Source organism: Bactrocera neohumeralis, unplaced genomic scaffold (genome assembly GCF_024586455.1).
Source record: "Bactrocera neohumeralis isolate Rockhampton unplaced genomic scaffold, APGP_CSIRO_Bneo_wtdbg2-racon-allhic-juicebox.fasta_v2 cluster09, whole genome shotgun sequence".
NCBI classification, from domain to species: domain Eukaryota; kingdom Metazoa; phylum Arthropoda; class Insecta; order Diptera; family Tephritidae; genus Bactrocera; species Bactrocera neohumeralis.
The window spans coordinates 13,913,341-13,937,557 of NW_026089622.1; the positions used below are offsets into that span (position 1 = coordinate 13,913,341).

At 34.5% G+C, this 24,217-nt stretch overlaps 1 long non-coding RNA gene across 1 annotated transcript; it reads left to right on the forward strand.

The window, feature by feature from the left end:
- The first annotated feature begins 11,034 nt into the window (after positions 1-11,034).
- On the forward strand, positions 11,035-11,605 carry LOC126764569 (uncharacterized). The gene is made up of 2 exons (XR_007668071.1): positions 11,035-11,161; positions 11,239-11,605. It is a non-coding gene; the product is annotated as an uncharacterized LOC126764569 (long non-coding RNA).
- The last annotated feature ends 12,612 nt before the right edge of the window (positions 11,606-24,217 follow it).

Here is a 24,217-nt window from a genome sequence, read left to right on the forward strand (position 1 = left end):
CTCAGCCAGTTCCAAACTCTTGGAAGAAAACCATTGGCGTAGACCATTTATGCATTCATTACATTTATTTTGTAGGTCATCAAGTTGTTTACCTACTGCTACCACTATAAGGTCGTCCGCGTATGCGGAATTCTTTGCACCCCATCATAAACTAGATTCCATAAGAGAGGGCCTAAAACAGATCCTTGTGGCACTCCAATTGTGCTTGAGCTCTTGATGCCTTCGGTGGTGTCGTAGATCAGCTTTCTATTTTTAAAATAACTCATAACCATATTTTTTCCATTTAGCAGAGTTGAATGCATTCTTCACATCCAGGGTGATCAGCGCACAATATTTTTTTGTACCACCTTTCTATCTTTTGCCACTTGCTGCTCTTTTCGCAGTGTCGACAACTTCTTTTAGTGCATCGAAAGTAGACCTCTGTTTTCTGAAGCCGTATTGTCTTTCCGATAGTCCGCCGGCTTCCTGGATTGCAATCTCCAAGCGGTTTCTTATTATGCTTTCGTACACTTTGCCCATTGTGTCGAGCATACACAGAGGTTGATACGAAGAAGGTTCATCTGGTGTTTTTTTTGGTTTTGGGATTAAAACCAAATGCTGGACTTTCCAGGGATCGGGGAACATCCTTTATTTTATGCATGCGTTGTACATTTTTGCAAAAGAGTGTTCTTCGAAATTATAGCTACCTTTAGAGCTCTGTTTGGTATTCCGTCGATACCAGGCGCTTTGTTGTTTTTGATTTTTTTGGCTATGGTCAATAGTTCTTCTTCTGTAACCAGTGGCGGTGATTCAGCATCTTCGTTTCGTTGCTCAGCTTTAGTAATCGGTTCGTGCGTCGGAAATAATGCCTCGACGACTTTCTTCATGAACGTAGCGCATTTGGGTTGCTGCCGCTTATTTTTGAATTTGGACATACAGATTTTATAAGCAGTTCCCTAGGGGTCTACATTCGCTTCTCCACAGATTTTTTCAAAACAGCTTCTTTTGCTTCGGCTTATAGCTGACTTTAAGAACTTTTTGTGGCTTTTAAAAGCTTCTTTGAGACAGTTTTCGTTTTCGTCGCTTTGATTGCATTGTAGGCGACGTCGAGCTGCATGACAGAGCTTTCTCAGCGTGACAATTTCTTCATTCCACCAGTATACAGGTCTTCGCTTATTGTGACATTTCGTCCTTCGCGTTGTAGCGCCGCATGCTGCCACCAGTTCCTTTCGCAATGCGGTTACTAAGTGGACGCCGCACTCCAGGCTGTCTCAAAAACGTCAGTACAGACACAGACACAATCTGTTGCTTCCAGCTTCTTTTTCGTGTAGTGTTAATGCGTGAGGGTTCCTGGGCCCGAGAGAACGAAACTTCTGCAATGATTGCCATGTGGTCACTAAATGTAAACATGTTTGACACCTCGCACTTAATGTGTCTTCTAAGTGCGTCATTTGCAAACATAAGGTCTATTATAGAGCCTTTAGTTCTTTTCGATAGGTATTTTTGGTGCCACTATTATTAATTGTGAGGTTGGTTTGGCTCAGGAAGTCTAGAACCAGACGCCCACGATAGTGTGAACATCTGCTACCCCAAGCAGTAGATAATGTATTAAAGTCACCTTTCATTATTATCGGTGATTTGCATCTTCTTTCTAAGGATAATTCAAGGAGAAAGTCTTCAAATTTCCTAATGGATGCGCTGGGACGGGCATAACAGCTTACCAAATATATTCCTCCTATTTGTACCCGATCTTTACTTTGCCTATTTTAAGGGCAGTCTTAGCATCTTGAACCCGCAGGCATATAAGGGCTATTTGAGTGCCGCTTCTTGTCTTTAGCATATTTTTGATGTTTGCCGGTCCTATATTCTTAAAACCACACTCCTTTTGTAACGCGCCTCAAATTTCTTTTTCTTCTTATCCAATCACTCCCTCTAGCGCGCTCTCGAACAAGTCGGCTCTCTTGTCTGCTTGGGGTTTTAATTCTGGTAGCAGGTCTCCTTTCAGCGTTTTCCTAATGTGCCTTACGTTTGTGCCCAGTTCCTCAAGGCCACTATCGCACTTAATTTTCTTGAGAATGTCCGCATATGATCCTCCGTGCTTTGTAGTTATAATATTGGCGTCTGGTTTCGTACGAATTCTTTTTTTAACCGGCTTTCTCTTTTTACCACATCCACCCATTTCTCGGATGCGGGCTTATCGACAGAACTGTCTTTCGGTACAACCTTAATGACCTCACTATATGACACCTGCCCTTTATCGTTCGCGTTTTTAGGTTTTTTGATTGGTGGTAAGTAACCTGAAACCTGATAACCCTCTTTGGCGTATGTTTTTCTCTGGGGATAGGGGATACTTGCGACGCTTTTCCTACCATAACTCTTTTCAGCGGTTTCTATGGATTTTCAGCCTTGTCGTACATTATTTCAAGTTATGTCAAGGTCTCTCATAGCTTGATTAATATGCCTCTGACCAGACATCATAGTTTCAAGCTGCTTGATTTTTGTGTTCAGTTCGCAAAAAATATTATCAGCTTCACCGTTCTGCATTTACTCAGATTTTCCGCATTTGTTTTGTTGGTCGACGTTTTCACAACTTTCTATGGGTCCAGCAGCGGTGGTCTCCTCACTTTTGCTTTTTGGAGGCGTTCTCAAAATCTTTGAATTCCTCCGAAAAGGATTCTCTGGTGTACCTCCCAAACTATTTTCAGAGGCCATATCTCTGCCAGAAAATAGTTGGGAACACCTGTCAATGGGTATATTCAGTCCTTTGTCCCAAAACCTTATTTGCTTTTTTAGGGGTTGGCAGTGCCGTAACCAAAAGCAAAGCGAAGAAGGAGAAACGAAAAAGGAGAAAACAGCTGATCGAGCAAAACAAAACAACAAATTAAATTAAGTGCACGTTTTGTTTCGCTGTTATATGGGGAAATCTAATTTAAGTTTTATTTTGTGTAAATTTACCACGAAAAGGGGCAAGAAAGTAAAAATAAAATTTTTGATACAAATTAGATTTTACTTATCTATTTGCTAGGTGCAGTATCCAAATTGAAAAGTCCATCTCCCGGTAAGTCGTTACCTAAACTATGGCACTTTCACTAATTATTAGTATGAGATTTCACGAAATGTTCAGGGACTACAAAAAACCCGTCTACTCACTTCAAACACTCTCAATGTGTGGGGTGTTGGACAATTGTGGCTTTAGTGGTTATCGTATGAAGTAGCTTTAGAGAAGTCTTCACAATACTCGTACTGATCTTTTAGAACTTTGTTTGATGTGGGGCGCAGTTTTCCTAACTTTTGAAATTTCCTTAATTGTGAATTAATGTATTTCTTTGCATTATCCTCAACTTGGAATTGGTATTGTGGTAACTTTTTTTGCAACAAAACCCATGGTCCTTTTTATATAAGCGCTTTTTGGGGGTGATAGCGATATATGCTGTTATAAAGCATTGAGTGGTGTCTTTGACAATATAAGCAATTAAGTTTGCTTTTGCAATTTTTATATGTATGCATATGTGAAAGGCAATTTATGAAAAGTCTTTTTGACCTGAAAAAACTACATATTTCGTCCGTTAACTTTTAAGTTTTTAAACTTCTCACAAAATGTTAGTTTATGCCCTCTTTTACATAGTTCGCATGCAATTTTCTTTTTTTGCTCGGATATGAACGATTGCATTTTGTTAAAGCTCTTGTTTAAATGGTTTTTGCTACTAACTTGGAGTCTATTGAAACTGCTTTTAGGTCGTTTTGATTTTGATTTAATTTATTTTTTGCTACCCTTTGAGTGATTTCGTACTGGGTACTTTGAAAAGCATTATTTATATATCATAGTTTAATTAGTTCTGCTTTTTAGGTCGTTTTGATTTTGATTTAATTAATTTTTTGCTACCCTTTCAGTGATTTCGTACTGGGTAGTTAGAAAAGCATTAATTTATATATTATAGTTTAATAAATTCTTCACTTGTTTCTTCCTTCATTTTTGCCAAGTTTAATAGTGTTGTTAATTGTTTATCGACCAGTATTCTTTCGTACTTCACTTTTAGAGCTTCCTAAGCCAAATTGAAATTATCGTCAATTTCTTTGCATTTGAAAGTAGGTGCAATAGCTTTTATTAGCTATAATTGATCGGAGATCATAACTTTCGTTTCTTCAAATTGGTCTAAGCAGTTTTCGTAAATATCGTAAGCCGATGATTTAAAATTATGTGGAAGATCGGAATCGTCAGAATCTACTATGGCGTCATGGGCCGCTTGGAGACGAGTCAAAAAATTGTTAAGATTTTGGCTTTTTATTTCTAATAATGATTCGGAATTTTCTTGAATCGGTGAGCCGGAAAGCCTACTGCAGTATCTTATTAAACTGTTACTTCCTGAAATAAATTTAGCAACCTGTTTTGAACGTGTAGCTCCTGCAGGTGTATTTTGATGTTTATTGTTCAATCGATTATATGAACATCAATTGTTCATTATGTTTAGTGTATGGTAAAGTATCTGTCAATTAAATTTTTCTCAGTGTAAGCCTAATACTCCTTTAAATAAATACATAAGTATAAATAAACACTTCGTATAAAGCGGATTATTTATTTTTTATTAATACCGTTTCTTATTTATTTGCAGTTAAAATATTTTGTTTACATGAAGAGATCAATGCGCTTTTTACATTAGTATGCCCAAATTGTTTGTATGATTTTTTTGTTCTTAAGCAATTGAGAGCTCGCTAAAGATATGGATCTGTTTTTTTTTGTACGCAATCCTGCTTGTTTTTTCTTTATTAAGGAAAAAGGGGTATTGCCAGATAATTGCCAATATGGACTTAGAATATGTGTGTACTAATATGTATTTAATATAGTTCTTAGGTATGTTTTGCTGAAATTTTTTTGAAATTTTGTGTTTTGTGTCACTGGCAGATACTTTGCCGTATGTTATGCTTACGACCCCGAAACAACCGATCAATCGAGCGAATATCGTGCCAAAAGAGAGCCGAGATCAAAAAAATTGCGCCAAAGTCGCTCAAAAATCAAGGTTATGTTGACAGTTTTCTTCGATTATCGTGGTGTTGTGCAACATGAATTCCTTCCAACCGGTCAAACAGTCAACAAGGAACATTATTTCAACGTTATGCGTCGTTTGCGTAACGCTATCCGCCTAAAAAGGCCGGAATTGTGAAAAGACAATTCTTGGTTTTTACACCACGATAATGCACCATCCCATACTGCCCTCGTAATTCGTGATCATTTCGCCAAAAACTGGCTGTTCACCAAGCTCAAAAGACCGCTCCGGGGACACCGTTTTAACACGATAGAGGAGATTCAAGCCGCAGCGAAGACGGAACTGAAGGCCATCTCGGAAAGTGACAACAACCAGTGTTGCATCAAGAGGAGATTACTTTGAAGGGGATGAAATTGATTTGGAAGAATAAATAAAGAATTTTCAAAATAAATACAATGTCACCTTATTTTTTGGGCACAGTACTTAGTATTTAAATATTATTATACTATGTATATAAAGAGGGAGATATTGAAAACGGAATTTAAACATAAACAAACGTTTACGTTAATATACCCTTCACAGGTGCACTTCTTTTAGTTACTATGTGTTCAGTTTGTATAGAAGCTATATGCAATAATAATCCGATCCGAACAATTTTTTCGGATATTATATTGTTACCTTAAAAAATAACCTGTGCCAAAGTTTGTGAAGATACATTGTGAAATGTGAAAGTTTTCCGTACAAGGACTTGATTCCGATCGTTCAGTTTGTATGGCAGCTATATGTTATAGTCATCCGAAATCGGCAGTTTCGACAAATGAGTAGCTTCCTGAAGAGAATATTACGTTTTCAAAATTTCAAAACGATATCTTAAAAACTGAGGGACTAGTTCGTATATATACAGACAGACGGACGGACGGACCGACGGACGGACAGACGGACCGACAGGGAGGTCATAAAATAAGATCTTGCGGCATATGTACACACTGAAATTTTTATAAATAAACTAAATGTTAAAAGAAAGTGTTACAGAACAACAAAAAACAAAGTGAAAATAAGTAAAAATAATTATATTTTAATAAAACAAAAGTTCTCGAAAAAGACAAATAAATCAATTTAAATAAAATGGCTCATAATAATAGTATTTACTTAGTAGCAATTACACAATTGTTAGAATTAAATTCAATACATAATCAGAGGTCAACAAGGTAACGGATTGAAAAAGATATAAAATATGTAAATTCTTTTGATATTGATGCCGAACAATTGCCAGCATTCATTGAAGCAATTGACAGGATTCTGAGTTTGGAGTAGTGTACGATTAAAAAATAACTGGGAATCAAAAAATTATTTGTATCTTGCCCCACTAGTCAGTTGAGAAGATTGCAAAATAAAACTAAAAAAACAATATTTTAAGCGTAGGAAAGATCAAAAGACCATAACCAAAGTAATAAATACATTACGAGTAGGTAGCATTAGTGAGCTAAGCAGCAGAATTAATGAAATAATTGATGCTATAACTGACTTTGGAGCTCTGGACGAAAACGGAGGGGCAAAGAAGGAAATGCTTATTCAACCTATTAAGCAAATCACATCAGGGACTTGTGCTTATGCAATAAGAAACACAAATTCATTGACCCAGTTATCATGAATTATATATAGACGAAGACGAAGGTAATATAAATCTATAAATCCTTCATTTAAAAAATTCAATAGTTTAGATGTCAATAGGTTCCAAAGAAAAAACCAAGATTATCGGACACAAAACAATAGGCCAAGTGATAGAAATTATCCAACAGAATTTTAGGCCTAGATTAAATAATAGTTTTAACTTCTTCTTCTTTATTGGCGTAGACACCGCTTACGCGATTATAGCCGAGTTAACAACGGGCTCCAGTCGTTTCTTCTTTTCGCTATGTGGCGCCAATTGGATATTCCAAGCGAAGCCAGGTCCTTCTTCACCTGGTCCTTCAAACGCAGTGGAGGTCTTCCCCTTCCTCTGCTTCTTCCGGCAGGTAATGCGTCGAATAATTTCAGAGCTGGAGTGTTTTCGTCCCTTCGGAACTATGTCAATGTCGTCATATATCTCATACAGCTCTTCGTTTCATCGAATGTGATAATTGCCGTTGCTTACGCGCAGAGGACCGTAAATCTTTCGCAGAACTTTTCTCTCGAAAACTCGCAACGTCAACTCATCAGTTGTTGCCATCGTCCAAGCCTCCGCACCATGTAGCAAGACGGGAATTATGAGTGACTTATAGAGTTTGGTTTTTGTTCGTCGAGAGAGGGCTTTACTTCCCAATTGCCTACTCAGTCCGAAGTAGCACCTGTTGGCGAGAGTAATCCTGCGTTGAATTTCCATAATGACATTGTTGTTGGTGTTTATACTGGTTCCAAGTTAGACGAAATTATCTACGACTTCAAAGTGAGAGCCAAGTCGCGAGTGCGACGACTGTTTGTTTGATGACAAGTGATATTTCGTCTTGCCTTCGTTCACTCATAGAAGAACTAACGGCACGGGTGTTGAGACCGATGATATCATAATCATCGCCATACGCCAGTAGATGTACACTCTTATAAAATACTTGCCTCGAATAAGTTCTGCAGCTCGAATTATTTTCTCCAGCAGCAGGTTGAAGAAGTCGCACGAGTCGCTGGTATGGCTCACCTATTTTAATTGTACCAAAGATAACGGGGGGTTCAAATATTCAAAAATATAGATTAGTGGTTGACTATACTTAGACTTAACCAACTGACTGTCGATGATAAATACCCTCTGCGAAACATTGATGGGGTTTTGGATAAATTGGACAAAGCACAGTACTTTACCACCATTGATTTTGCCAAAGATTATCACCTAATATTATAACAGAAAGGGACATCGGAAAAACAGCTTTCGTTACTCCCGCAGGACTGTATGAGTACGTTCGTATGCCTTTTGGGATTAAAAATACCCTAGCCACGTTCCAATGAATGGTGGATGAGATTCTAAGCGAATTCGTAAACAAAATTTATGTTGTCTATCCGGATGATATTTTGGTCTTTTCCACGTCCTTTGAAGAGCATATTCTATCACTTGAAAAAATTTTCGCGATTTCAGAGAATCACAATTTAAAAATTCAAGCAAGCAAATCTAGTGATAAAATACTTAAAAAGGTTATAAAATAAATCCAAGATATCCACAGTACAAAGCTAGTTTTGATAATTTGAAAACACTAATTTCATGACATCCAATTTTAAAACTTCCTGAATGTGATAAAGAGTTTACTATCACAACAGATGTATGTAAGTGATTGCGCATTGGAGCAGTGCTTCCACATCAAGGTCAACCAGTGTGCTACATTTCCAGAACATTAAATAACCATGTACGGAAATATGCTACAACAGATAAAGAATTTCTAGCCATTATATATTTAATAACCTATATCAGGCCGTAGATAACGTCTGATTAATGTAAATAATATTCCTATACCACGTCATAACAGTGCAAAGTACCTAGGTACGAGTATCACCTTAAATGCTAAGCTACGCTGGTAAGAGCATATAAACGAAAGGAGCGAGCTTTATATGAAATTTGCTAAACTTATGTGGTGGTGGTTGGCAATAAATCCACTGTATTAATTTAAAACAAACTGTTAGTATATAATCAAGTTCTAAAGTCAGTTTGGGCCTACGGAGTCCAAGTATGGGGTTGCTCAAGTCAAAACTGTATTGCCAGCATTCAGCGCTTTCAAAGTAAGGTACTAAAGTCTTTAGTTAATGCTCCTTGGTACGTTAGATCTGTTGACCTGCACCGTGATCTAGGCGTGAATTCAGTGGTAAATGAAATCTCCAAAATTGCAAAGTCTCATGAACTGAGGCTTAGCCAGCGCGTTAATGAGGAAGTCTCCAGACTCATCGAAACTGCTGGGCGAGAAATCCGGTTGAAACGAAAGAAGCCTTCCGACCTAGTAGGAGTAATTAGTAAGACTAGAATTGTTGTTAGTTTTTATTTTTATATACTAGGTACAATTGTAAAATAATAAAAAATAAATAAAAAAAGGTCGTATATTTATAGCACAAAATTTAAAATTATTACCAATCATAGTCCAATAAAATATCTAGTTAATAAATACAAGTAAAAGGGAAAGGATTTTTCTCAACGCCATCAGAGGTGGTTATTGAAATTACAGGAATACAATTTTGAAATAGAATAATTAAATGGAAAATATAATGTTATAGCTGATTTCTTGAGTCGAATTGAGAACTCGCCAAAAATAAAGGAAGGTAACGACAATGAATCCAACCTGGAATTGTCAGGCACAATTCATTCAGCAGATGAAGAACTGCTTGAGCATTTTTCACTTAAAGAAGAAGTTGTAAATAAATACAAAAGTCAAACTATTTTGACATATAGCCCTCAATCTCAGATGAAAAGACTCTATAATTCACTAAAAGATAAAGATACTACTAATTAACAACTGTCAGAAATGCCAACAAGTCAAATACGATAGTAAATAGTGCACATTGATATTTTTTTATTTCAGAACAATCCTTTGTAACAGCATTAGATAAACTTACAAAATTTGCGGCAGCCTATAAAATTACAGATAGAAACTGGCCCGCAAAGAAAACAATTTTCGAAATTCGGTAAACCTAAAAAAGTCCCTGACCTTTCAAGAGAGATGAGAACGCAGATCGTTGTAGGAAATTATAACGATCGATAACATTCTACCATCAAATGCACACCCAGAGTGGCTAGAGATGAGGTGTCTTCCAACATTTTGAGGGAGCGAATACAAATGTTTAAAAGAAAGATGATAGACAAAAGAAACAAGGAAAGGTAGGAATATGTAAGAACAAGGGAAGCAGGACCGATAAAAAATTATTAAAGAGTACGTTAATGCCGAACCTTATTTTAAAATTATAAAATGTTCATTACGTAAATATTAAAAGACCTCTGGCTGGATTCTAAAATTCTAGAGATGATACAGAAGAAGATAGGTTTAACACAGAAGCATTACTAAGCGATAGTAATAGCACAACCAGTGAAAAACGTAGAATCGTAGCTCGTGTCAGCTGGCACGACCTATCTTATGGGCGCGCAATATAACTGAACAGTGAAAAACGCTACTACCTTCTCCCTTTGACGTGGGATGACGTGAGAATTCTCGGAATTTGGATTTTTGCCGTAGAAACGTGGCAGCTGATTGCTCTCTCACAACGCAGAGTTGCCAATATCGATATATTGTAATAATTATCAACTTTTATTATTCAATCTGTTCAATATGTTTCAATATGTTTAAATTTTCATAAAATAACTCAAAATCGGAGTCAAATGCTATTATTTATAAATATGTAAACTATTTTTAATAGTTTGTTTTCAGTTTTGATATTTTATATTGTAAAAAATTCTAATTGAAAACATAGATGTGTACAAAACTATATATGCGTATTGAGCAATGGCAACATTTTTCAAATAAAAACAGACAAAGATGGCTGATTTCTGCGTTTTTACCACGTTTTTCACTGTTCACACATTTTGCCGATGAGGAAGGAAAAGGAAGGAAGGCAGTAGCGTTTTTCACTGGTTCTGCTATAATACTATGTTCGGACCGACATTTGTGGGTTGTGGAATCTAAGTCGTTCGGACCGACAATGTGTGTTTTCGATGAGTTTTCACTGACAACTATCAATAGGGGGATTCTCTCTCACGATGACACAAAATGCAAAAATCTTGTACCGAAATATGCAACGCCAAGAGAGCACCCATTGCAGAATCTAGTGATATATGACGGCACGAAAATAAACATGGGTTTTGGTCTGAGATATTTTACAGCCATTGCACATAATTTTCTGCGTGTGTTTGTTGTTGTGCCGTTGCACCAAGCAGAAAATTCTGCAATTCGTTCTCCGTGCAAGGGTTTTGCAAGAGCAAGACAGTCCCCTTAAAATGACAAGTGACAGCTGTATTTGCATATGGAATGTAAACAAATATCAAGTGACAATTTAAGGCCGGAAAAATATGTCTTGCAATAAAATCGATTAAACTAGAGCAGGCACCGATTATATTGAGTGGAATGTAAGTTTTCAAGCAGTTTTCAGCGAAAGATACATATATAATTTTCAATGTGTTTTTGTTTGACTGATTTTACATGGACGAAAACACAAGTTTTTGGTCGAAAACCAGTTTTTCTCACGAAAACATGTTTTCATTGTCGGTCCGAACATAGTATAATGAACATAATATAAAAATTAGTACATATATAATATACGAAAAATAACACCATTTTTTCAGTTTCAGATATGGGTAACCATTATAGCAGTGGTTTTGAATGAGAGGATGATAGAGGGGAAACAAGTGACACCAATCACAGAAGAATATCCTTACCATAATTCAACTAAGAGAAGTAGAGATAGTACGGGATATACATAAATACTATTTTACATACAAGTATAATCAAACCAAAAGATGGTGGTTGGAAGTGGTTGATAAGATTAAAGAAAATATTATAGAAAGTAATATACCTATAAATAACAAAGGACTACTTTTAAATGAAATAAAAATTATAAAGTCAAAAATAACTACCCCCAGGGAGGAAAATAGGAGGAAGAAAGGACTTATTAACATAGTAGGCACAACTTACAAATGGTTATTTAGGTAAGATATAGAAGAACATTTAAAGATAGTAAAAGAAAATAGTCACAATAAGATAATCAGCTACTTACAGGAAAAAATGAAAGAAATTCAAAACAATATAGCAGCAGCAAAATATAACCTTATACACCCAGCAATATTAACAAAGTGTGAAATATACTATTTTAAAATAAATTTCTATTGGTTAAAACTTGCAAAAGTAGGAGTTATGACTTACAAAAATTTGTCAATCATACTTGCAATACAGGTACTAAGAACATATTTATCTACCGATTTAAAGTTAATAACACCAATGAGAAATAGAAATAATTTAGAAATTGATCAAATAGATGAGGATATAATAACATTAGAATCAAGACATTACCAATATAAAGCTAATATTTTGCTAAGAAAATTAAGTGAACATTGTATCTTAAATAATAATTATATATTCAAATATAATCGCAAAACTTATATGTAAGAATTGTCTGATGATACCCTTCTAGTTAAAAAAGCAAATAATAATAAAATGATTCAAAACTGCTATAGAAGGAAAATTATAATCCAAAATAATTTCATACTAAATTTTTCTAATTGTAAAATCGAAATAAAAAACAGATCACATGAAAATTATATAAAAGAATTTTATCACAAATTTATATGTAGTACAGTCATTTGGTCGAAAAAATAGAGGTTACCTGGAAAGTTTTCCGGAAGTTTTGAAATTTGGCAATTTTATAGATTTTGGTATGCTCTTGCCATATTGAAAAAATGGTGCCCAAAAGCAGTTTTTTGATAATAAATCCTTTCCGGCTCATTTTACAGGAAAAACATATCCATACAAATTCAAAGTAGAGGACATTTCCTACAATTTATGTCTTAACCTTTTCTTTCCTAAAATCAATAGTTTCGGCGTAGGGGCACCGTAAGCCATTATACATCCACAACAACGTGTAATATTTACAAAATTGAGCATGTGCTGTACAAAAGTTGCATTAATTCCGTCAATTAAAAAAAGCACGTCTGGATCGTATAACCGTCAATCACGAAAAAGGCCGCTTCTTTATTGAATACCTCCTTAAATATACATTTGGTTAATGGATTGTAGCATCACGCCACATATGTCTATAGTTTACATATTGTAGATTTACATTTACATTAACTAAGCTAGAGTGAAACTATATACTAGTCTACGAATGAAAGGCTAAAAGGAGGACACAATCATATTGATCATTCAGCATTCAGCAATCAGCTGACTGGTATTGGTTTGCTTCCTTACTAATTATGCGCAATACTGCATTCTAAAAAACTTAAATCTTGAACACTGCTCATATTGTGATTTGTAAATTATAACAAGTAAGGAAGGGCTAAGTTCGGGTGTCACCGAACATTTTATACTCTCGCATGATAAAGTGATAATCGAGATTTCATTATCCGTCATTTACATATTTTTTTATTTTGCTGTACAATTAATTAGATAGTAGTTCCTGAGATATGGTTTTTGGTTCATAAGTGGGCGACGCCACGCCAATTTTTAAAAAAAGCCTGGGTGCAGCTTCCTTCTGCCATTTCTTCCGTAAAATTTAGTGTTTCTGGCGTTTTTTGTTAGTTTCAACATAACCTTTGTATGGGAGGTGGGCGTGGTTATTATCCGATTTCTTCCATTTTTGAACTGTATAAAGAAATGCCTGAGGATACCACGATAAAAAAATGCGCCGATTTATCTACCTCATGGTGGTGTGGAAAGGTGTATTGAATTACACTTTACGGTGCTCATGCGCCGAAACTATTGATTTTAGGAAAGAAAAGGTTAAGACAAAAATTGTAGGAAATTTCTCCTGCTTTTAATTTGTATAGATATGTTTTTCCTGTAAAATAAGCCCGAATAAATGTTATTTTAATAGTAATTATAATAAAACAATTGTATTGTTAGTTATTTGGATCAAACGATATAATGTTAAAATTAAGATTTCAAATACAAGGATTCGAGAGAATCCTTAAAATAACGAAATGAGAATTATGTATGACTACCCTAATAATTGTAATTTAAAGACAACCATGCCATAGAGGCATATATTAGAAGCTAAAAGTGACGGAATTCCACTAGTCAGCATTTTAATACCCCGAACGGGATATATTAAGTTTGCAACGAAGCTTGTAACAACCCAGAAGTTGAGCTGAGTCGATTTAGCCATGTCCGTCTGCCTGTATATATACGAACTAGTCCCTCAGTTTCCAAGATGTCGTTTAGAAATTTTCCAAACGTAATTTCCTTTAAAGAAGCTGCTCATTTTTCGGAACTGCCGATGTCGGACCACTATAACATATAGCTGCCATACAAACTGAACGATCGGAATCAAGTTCTTGTATGGACAACTTTAACATTTGACAATGTATCTTCACGAAAATTCGCACAGTTTTTTAAGATAATAATGTAATATACGAAGAAATTGTTCAGATCGACTTACCATAGCATATAGCTGCTATACAAACTGAATGATCGGAATCAAGGGCTTGTATGGAAAACTTTCGCGTGGTATCTTCACAAAATTTGACATGGATTACTTCTTAAAGTAATAATATAATCTCCGTTCAGATCGGGTTACTATAGCATATAGCTTCCATACAAACTGAAAACATAGTTACTAACAGAAATGCACTTGTGAAAGGTATATTAGCTTCGGTGCAACCGAAGTCAACTTTTTTTTTTGTTTAGAAATGTATCGTATTAGTATGTAGAATAATGTAAATATTCTTTAACTTAAGTGAGTTTTAAGTTTTATTGATTAAAGCAGTTGCTGATCAAACATCTTGGTGTGCAGTTATTTTGATAATATCGTTAAAAGTTGTAACTTGCCCGAATATTATTTGTTTTTGATTAATGTTTTGTTTTTAGATTTCGCGCACGTTAGGTTTAGTTTATTAATAGCACTTTTAACATGGGTAAAAATATGTATGTTTGAAATAATTTATTTTTATACTCTCGAAACAAAGTTGCCAAAGAGAGTATTATAGTTTTGTTCACATAACAAAGGTTATGTTGAAAATCACCAAAAGTGCCTTAACCGACTAACAAAACACGTCAGAAACACTCAATTTTACAAAAGAAATGGCAGAAGAAAGCTGCACCCAGGCTTTTTTTAAAAATTGAAAATGGGCGTGGCGTCGCCCACTTATGAACCAAAAACCATATGTCAGGAACTACTCAACCGATTTCAATGAAATTCGGTATATAATATTTTCTCAACATCCTGATGACATGTAAGAAATATGGGTGAAATCGGTTCACAACTACGCCTTCTTCCAATATAACGCTATTTTGAATTCCATCTGATGCCTTCTCTGTATAATATATACATTAGGAACCAATGATGATAGCGGAATAAAACTTTACACAAATACGGTATTTGAGCTGAGGTAACCCTTGTGGAAAAATTGTCCTGATCGGACTATAACTTTTCAAGGTCTCTGATATCGAACACGAAGAACTCAGTGCCTAACCTAACATAACCTAATTTTTCACCGAAAATATCGGTAAATCTCTCAGACATTTTCATGTAATTCAGAGGGCATCATTTTTATACTCTCGCAAAAAAGTTGCTAATAACAGTATCTCGATTATCACTTTATCATGCGAGAGTATAAAATGTTCGGTGACACCCGAACTTAGCCCTTCCTTACTTGTTATATTTTGTTTTATTATTCAGCCCCGTGTTTATATATGAATGTATGTATATATATTTCCATATAGATATGTTTGTATGTATATATATTTTTCTTGTTCTTGTACCACTGCACTGCATTGTAGTCATGTACTATTGCGTTGTGTTGTATTTCTTTCTGTAATGGTTAGTGTTATTTTTTTGAGTTTCACAGTTGTCACTTTCAACACCTCTTTTTATTATTATTAGGTTTTGTGTTATGCACGTTGGTTATATAATATGTATGTATGTATGTGCAACAAGTTGCTAGAGAGTTTTATAGTTTTGTTCACCTAACGTTTGTACCACCTAAAACTAATCGACTTAGATATAGGGTTATAAATATACACATATATAAATGATTAGGGTGACGAGAAAAGTTGAAATCCGCTGTCTGTCTGTCCGTGCAAGCTGTAACTTTAGTAAAAATTGAGATATCTTGATGAAATTTGGTATGCAGGTTTCTTAGTACAAAAGAACAGCCAAATCCGTCCAACACGAATATTATAAGAACTCTTACAGATACAGTGAAAATAGATAAAATCGGATGAAAATCCCACTCAAATAGAACAATAATTACGCCTGCATCCCATATAGCACAATTTTAAGATCCACTTGTTTCTTTTACTTTACAGTATACAAATAAAGAAGCAATTCATATAACAGGATTAAACTTCGCTCTAATAATGCTTTTAAAATATGCCACCTTATGACCAAAAACTTTCTACATCTATCCAAAACTATTCAAGCCCCTATGTACCGGATATGCGGACCCCAATACATATAGTTGACTTCTGTTCGAAAACATCGGTCAATGTTTAAGGTATATACATGAAATTCAGTGATACTACTTCTCTGACAATGGTATATCAAAAATGGATTGAATCGGACCAATATTTCCATTAGCTCCCATATACCTAATATAAAGATAATCGAACATCCGGGTGACTTTGTACCACATATATGTATATCGGGCAATATGTGAACTATCTCAATGTAAAGTGTGTTTTACTCATAACGGTGAAACTTTGTGCATAAAATACATATATACATTTGAGCAAAAACTTGACTTATCCCCCATATAACTAATATCAGGATCGAACATCCGGACGACTTTACTCTAAATGATTAGTTTTTCAGTAAGTGACATATTAATAGTATGTGGTATTGGTATGATAGATGAAATCTGGTCGATACTACCCCAACTTCCATATACTACATATAACGGTTTTCGTTTTCTAACAAACCCTATGTGTCTGTTAGTATAGGGGTTATATGTATATAGTATAGGTACATATATATAAAGTTACTTTTATTTCGATCCTCAGGTTGACGTTTTACACCCTAAAGTATTCTCCTGGCTTTGATTTTTGTAAGATGCAAGAGTACAAAATGTTCGGTTAGCCCTTCCTCACTTTTCGTGTGGTTTTTATTAGGGTCACTGCACTTTGGTACCCCACTTTAGCTTTTGTCACCACATTTTGTTTTATTACATATAATTAAATATTATATCTCTTAATGTACTTATGTATATATTTTCCCTTTATAAAAATCCGAAAGTGCCTTTCTGTATTCCTCGAAGGACCATTAATAAAAGAGTACAAAATTTATGTAGAATAAAATACATTTATTTTTTAATTTGTAATGCACAAGAATTTCGTGAATTTAGCTGAATTTACCAAATTTGTGCAGGCAACTCTTCTCAAAAATGGCCGATTTTTGACAGATGTCGCTTGAAGTCTATCGCCTCATTTGCGTTTACAGCATCAGAGGTAAGCAGTTTTATATTGCTTATTAAATTATGGTTAAGTATATTAACAGAAACAAATTTTAATATTTTTAGATGGCAGAAAATAAACAACGCACAGTTTGCTAACTATTTTTCCAATATTCTTATCTTTTTCGCACACTTTTTTCGCATTACAATCAATTAGTGCTTTTAATTTCACTCTATTATCTTTGAACGAAGTTAATAATAAACGAACTTTTTCGTTAAATTTATACCTATTGATTTTCCAAAAATACCAAAATTGCTCTTATTCATTTTTATTTCACTTTAAAAAAAAAACCGATTTCGAAATCACCTGTCTAAATGCACAAATGTGCCGTCTATCACCATAAAATTTCAATGCGCATTAACGTTGCTTAATGCGTATTAATTTTGCTCGTCTGTCAGGCTATTAGTATCGTTATAAACCGGCATTAGCCGTAAACAAATTGCAAATTCTTTTCTTAAGGTAGCAGCCATAAAGGATTGTACAGCAAAAGGATTACAGCTTCTTTATTAAAAACCTTAAAAGAATTTTAGCTCGGACGTTTAGGTAAAGATAACGCTAATTGAAAGAGTCCAAATATTGTTTTAGTCAATGATATTTGTCCAGTTAACCCCTATTATAGGTAAGTGAAATACTGCTCAATCGCCAAGACGCATGTTCTGTATTTACTGCTTTTGATCAGAATTAACTACTGGGTAGTCGAAAAAGTGTTTTCGTATTTTGTCAATAGATGTCGTTGCAGTCGTATGTCTCCAGTGCTACCAATCACATTGTCATACCATATAGTATTGTAAAGGTCAGATTTTAAGCTTCATTTAAACAAAAAAATATAAAATTCATGGATGTTGAAAAAAGTTACAGCTTTTCAAAAATATTGAAAAAGTTCGATATATTTTTGTATAAAAAAGGGAAGAATGCCACGCATGCCACCAATGAAATTTGTGAAGTTTAAGGAGACGATGCGGTATCAGTTTGTGTAGCACAACAATGGTTCGCTCGCTTAAGTTCTGGAAATTTTGAAATTTCGATTTACACTGATGAAAGTTTTACACTGTTGGAATAATGTCTCTAGCGGAAAAATGGCAAAAAGTTGTCGACAAAAATTGTAGATATTTGTTTATATATTTATGAATATAAATATAAAAAAATAAGTTGAAGTTTGATTAGAAATGCAAAACAACTTTATTGACTGCCCTATATATTGAAGTTTTAAAGTGTTTTGAAATTGTGCTTATAAGTTTTCCGCAGATATGTGTGTTATAGCCTTGACAGACGGCAGCGTTAATCCGGATTAACTGCGCACTTAATCAGATCCAAATTTGTAGGTGACAGACGGCAGCTTTGCGAGTTTGAAACTCTCATAAACAGCTCATTGTCCGTTTTATAATATTTTCAATGAAAATTGATAGAAGATAAACATTACGGTTGTTAGCCGACCAATTTTTACCAAACCATTTTTTATTACAAAACATATCAACACATTATTTTTAAAACTGCATCATAACATAGAAGTTTTATTGATATTATATTGAGAATTTGATACACAGCTGTCAGGGTTGCTTGTATTTCATTCACAATAGATGAAAATTGGCCATTTTTAACAATGTTGCCAACGAAAATCTCACAAACTCCCTAAAATTTTGAGAGTTATTTTTGGATTCAGCAACGGAGTTAGCTGTGGTAACTCCTGAATTAATCCCGAAAAATGCAATTAATCTGGTTTAACGCTGCCGTCTGTCAATGCTATTAGGTATGTTACCGCTGGTAAGGTTACAATCTAGTAAATGGTTTAAGTGAAGATCTGAAAAAATTTCGCCTCAAGACGCTATTGTAAGAGAGTTCTAAAGTGTGCTGCAAAATAAAATGAATAAAAGATTTTACGAACTCAGAAATTCAAATTACTTCATTCAAAACATTTTTTTGTATTTAAATAGTTTTACAAAGAGTGCAAAGAATGACACTGGTACCTTAGAATCTTCGGATGAGTGTGAAATAGAGAACTTTTTTGGTATTTGTGTCCATCGTAAACATTTGGCCGACCAATTTTTCTTGGAGGCTAGGTAGCTGTTGTTCCTATCAATCAGAATCTAACATATAGTAAATGTGGACATGAGTAATATGTTTCTGGCATCGGCTGGTATCGACATACTTACTACTTATTTAATTCATTTATGTTTCTGAAACCAGCTCTTTATATTCAATATTAAATTACTTTAAAAAAGTTCAAGGGTAAATTTTAGAATAGTATCCCCCGATTTCAAGGGTAAAATATATATGTACGATACCTCTTACCTCCAGATCAGAGAATGTATGTATTCATAGTGGCCGCCGATTTATGGCTTCTGTGATATTTGCATTTAAAATTTAACCAACTTCTTAAAGAGCGAGTTTCTTTGATTTATAATTAATTTTAGACATTTGTCTTAACCAATATGAGCATTATTAGTAATAAAAAGATTGCGTTTTTTAACAAGAAAAAAAATTATTTCTAGGTTACGTGCTGTCTCATATTCACTAAAATTATGTCCAAAATATCCGCTTCATTAAAAACACGAGAAGAAATTGTTGCAGGGCTTTCCTTTATCAAATTTTCGGAATTAGTTTTGGATTGATTTCCCGACACTAAAAATTACAAAGATAAAATTATTATAATATCAAATTATGTAAATATAAAATTACTATAAACATTGAGATTTTAAGTTATCCTATGACTGAGCAAATATTTAGTTTTGTCCACATAGCGTTGGTTTGTATTACCTAGGCTAGGTAAGTAGGTGTTTTGGTAATACCGGGACCAATATAATTATCTGCAAGTTGCCAGAGGCATATACATAAATTCCTTATTCTCCAGTCCTAATTGGAGAGTGGTGCCTGTGCCTATGCTCTGGAACCTATTGCAAGTTTGTAGGGAAATAAGATGTTAGATCTACTAAGAAATCAAGACACTATTTCATTTTCTTGGTGAACTTTAATGATTTCAAAGGCGCTTAGTTAGATAAATATAGGGAGAAATTACGGAGAACTGTATTTAATTAGTTAACGAGGAAGACTTTCATTTTGCGTGTAAAGATTCAAAGTAAAACTGCAAGCCTTGCATGTAAATTTGGAGAAAAATAATCCAATAGTCGTTTTCAAGGTTTTCGACGCCATTCAAAACTGGCTTATACTACAATCCACTTACGTGTGACATAAGCACATATGTTCAGCTCTATAATAAAAGCTAAGTTGTTTGGGGCTGAGTTTTGATGAAATATTATTAAGTTTAATTACAAAAAATTTATTTCTGCAATATTCATACTGCTTCCCAACTTTGGTACCACTTATTTTGTGAATCGTCGTTTTCTACTTTGAAAAATTGTCCAGTTTAGCAGCGCAATCGGTTGAATATAATGAAATAAAAAATAGGACTATTCAAAATCTGATACAAATGGTATTCAATCCTTGCAATTGCAAATTAGAGAGCATACTTTTGCTTTTACACTAACAAAATGTATAGAGATGCACCTCGTTTCTCAAAAATAACCAAAACATATTCAGAAAGTTCACTTTTCAAGCTTTAAAAATTTCTACGAAAATTAGTTGGTGAAATTTTAGTTTGAATAAAAAAACGAAAATTCCTATGTTAAATGTATGGGAACCTAAAAAAAAAATAGCGATCCCTTAGAGTTAAGCTACAGCGCCTGGCTTGAGGGAGGATTTTTTGTTTGTCAGTCACTAACATTTGAGGGGGTAAGAGTTGAAAAAAAAATTAAAAATCTTTTTTTGAAGCACCCTAATACTTATATATTGTCAACCAATTCATTTAAAACTGCATCCACTGCCTGATCATCACTTTCGATTTCTAGAAGAAAATTGTTATAAACTTAAATTCCGCGCAAAAATACTTCTTACCTTCAATGTCTCTAAGCTTCAGCAGCTTTATCAACTAAAGCGACAGCTAATTTTTACCTACAACTTTTTTTCGGCATGTTTACCAATTTGAGCGCAAATTTGGTTGAAAAACTATGTATTTCTTCACGTCAGCAGTGAATTAATGGTTTTTGCAAGGGTTGCAAAGAAACCACAAAAAAAAACGTGAATTGTTGATGGCAAATATTTGCAATTGCATAATTTTGCAAACTCAGATGCTCAAGATTCTGAATTGCCCTAATATGTTAATTGCTAAATATTTTGTCCTACGTGAATTCATAAAAAATTCACAATCCGGTTAAAGAATAAAATGAAGATATTGTGTAAGCGCAAAGAGTTACAAAATAGCACAATAACATAAGCACACGTTTTGCTTGGTGTATTTTCAGAAAGCCACGCAACTGTCATCGATTGTATGAAATGCATTGCTTATACGGTTCGTAACAAGAATGATAGAATAGAAGATTACGACGACCGCCATTATAAAACGTCATAGTTACGTGTTGAGAAGAAGAAGAGTGAAAAACTATCAAATGGCTTGCAAATTGTAAACAGAAAAGTAAACACTTTTGTAAATTCGCAAAATATTATTAATTCTTTCGATTTTAATGAAAAGTTTTAGTGAAGCGACTCAATATTGTTCAGTGAAAAGATTTGAATCATTTCTAAAGAAATATATCGGCCTATTGATAATAAAATTGTCTATTAAGTTGTGATTCAAATGGAGAAGACGTTTCTTGTGTTGTATATAAATATATACATATGTATATTATAAGTTCAGATGTATCAGATGTATGAAATTATGATAAAAGAATTGTGAAATTATTAATTTAGTATTAAATATATCATTTCTTTTGCAAAATAACACCCATTTTTTGGCAACTTTTAAATCGGCCGGAAAACTGAAAAAACTCGTTTTCGATCCTTTAATTGCATAATAATTATTACAACAAGCCACTGCACATTTCATTTTCAAAAATTAATACATTTATGCTTAGAAATTTAAATAAATACAACAGTACACTTACACTGGTTTTCTTCATTTGAACAATTTCCACACATGCTACTCTATTTATTGTGGATGTGCCTAAAACTAATTATATACATATTTTCTCGCAACAATATTCTAAATATTCCACTGAAATTTTTCCTGGAAGGACGAATGAATTAATAATATTTTGGGAATTTCCAAAAGTGTTTACTTTTCTGTTTACAATTTGTATGCATTTCTATGCTTGTTCGTCTCAACGCATAAGTGTGCCGTCACGAAATTGTTGCACAATGTATTTGTTTTTGTAAGAATTGACAAGAGCTAAACCGAAAAAAACTAACAGTAAACTAGTGTCGTAATCTTGTATTCTATCATTCTTGGGTTCGTAACTACTACACGTTACGGCGCTGACCACCTTAACCCGCTATGAAAATTATTTACTTTATTTTTTGATGTATGGTCCTATCTCACCAGAAGTACTAAGCTGAAGAAATGTTGACCAACATAGTGCGTTCCAATGTAAATCCAAATCGATTGTTCAGTAAGAATTTCATAACATTTCATTTATTGGAAGTGAAATTATTGTTATTGCGTTTTAAGTTTCGGAATGTTTGTGTTATCAGTGCGAAAATCAGCTTCGAACAAAGAGCCAACATTAATTTTTGGTTTAAAATTGGTAATACATATACCGAAACGTTTCAATTGATGAAACAAGTTTAAGGCGATGCACGAGTGCACGAGTGGTTTCAACGTTTTCAAAGTGGTCGTGAGGACATAAATGACGATCAACATGTGGGCCAATCAAAATCCAAGACCACCGGAAATTCCATTGAAACTGTTCGCAAATTCATCAAAAATCAGCCCAAATCATCATTGAAATTCATGGAAATTGAACCTCTCCAAAACATCGATTTATCGCATTTTGACCCAACATTTGGCCTTACGAAAGGTGTGTGCACGGTTTTTTCCGCACAAATTGACTGACGATCAAAAATTGCTCAGAATCCAAAAATCACATTTTCGGAAAAATTTAAAGTCCTGTTTACTGTGGAAACCTCCTTGTATTATAAAAAAGACAACCAGACTAAAAATTGTTCAGAATCCAACATTCGAAAGACGAATGTTTGACCACAAATCACATTTTCAGAAAAATGCATTTGCCCATGAAGGGTAAGCGTTATGCAAACGTAGAGGTCATTCAAAAGGTTTGCACCGGCATACTGGCGGCCATACCGGCCAACGAACTAAAAAAACAAGTTCGAAATGCTTTTGGACCGTGCATGACGAAAAAACCATCTGTTCTATTTTTTTTAAGTCCTGTTCTGTTCCTGAGATAACTCAAATATTGTCGATATGTCCAGTATAAAATCACCAGGAAGTTCGCAAATCATTATTTTTTGATAATTTTTGGCCATAAGGCGGCATATTCCAGAGGCTATTCGTACAAAATTGTATCCCGCTATATTAATTACTTCTTGATTTATGTACTGAAAAGTGAAAGAATGAAATGGAATTCAAAATTTTATTAAACAGAAAGTAAGCATGGTTGTAGTCCGATTTCGCCCATTTTCGCACTGGATCAAAGGAATATGAAAGGAATGCTACGTACTAAATTTAGCAGAAAGAAGCTCCAGAGATATGTGAATTCACCAAAATGTGGGCAGCTCCAAGCCCATCGTCCCATTTTCACAACGGCAACGGATAAGGAACATGCATCAGCTTCTTTGTAAAATATGGTCGGACGAAAGCATGCCAAACGATTGGAATTTAAGTGTGCTATGCCCAATCCACAAAAAGGGAGACCCCAGAATCTGCGCCAACTATCGTGGGAAAAGCCTCCTCAACATCGCGTACAAGGTTCTATCGAGCATATTGTGTGAAAGTTTAAAGTCCACCGTCAACAAAATGATTGGACCTTATCGGTGTGGCTTTATGCCGCGATGTATGAATTTTGTATCCCCGCAAAACTAATACGGCTGTGTAAACTGACGTTGAGCAACACCAAAAGCTCCATCAGGACTGCGAAGAACCTCTCCGAGCCGTTCGATACCAAACGAGCTTTCAGACAAGGTGACTGCTGGAGAAAACAATTCGATCTGCAGAACTTAATCGCGAAGGTACAATCTTTTATAAGCTCTCCTGTCATCAAACAAACAGTCGCCGCACTCGCGACTTGGCTCTCACGTCACTGCTGACAGTCATAACTTTGAGGTTGTAAATAGTTTCGTATATTTGGGAACCAGCCTAAACACCACCAATAATGT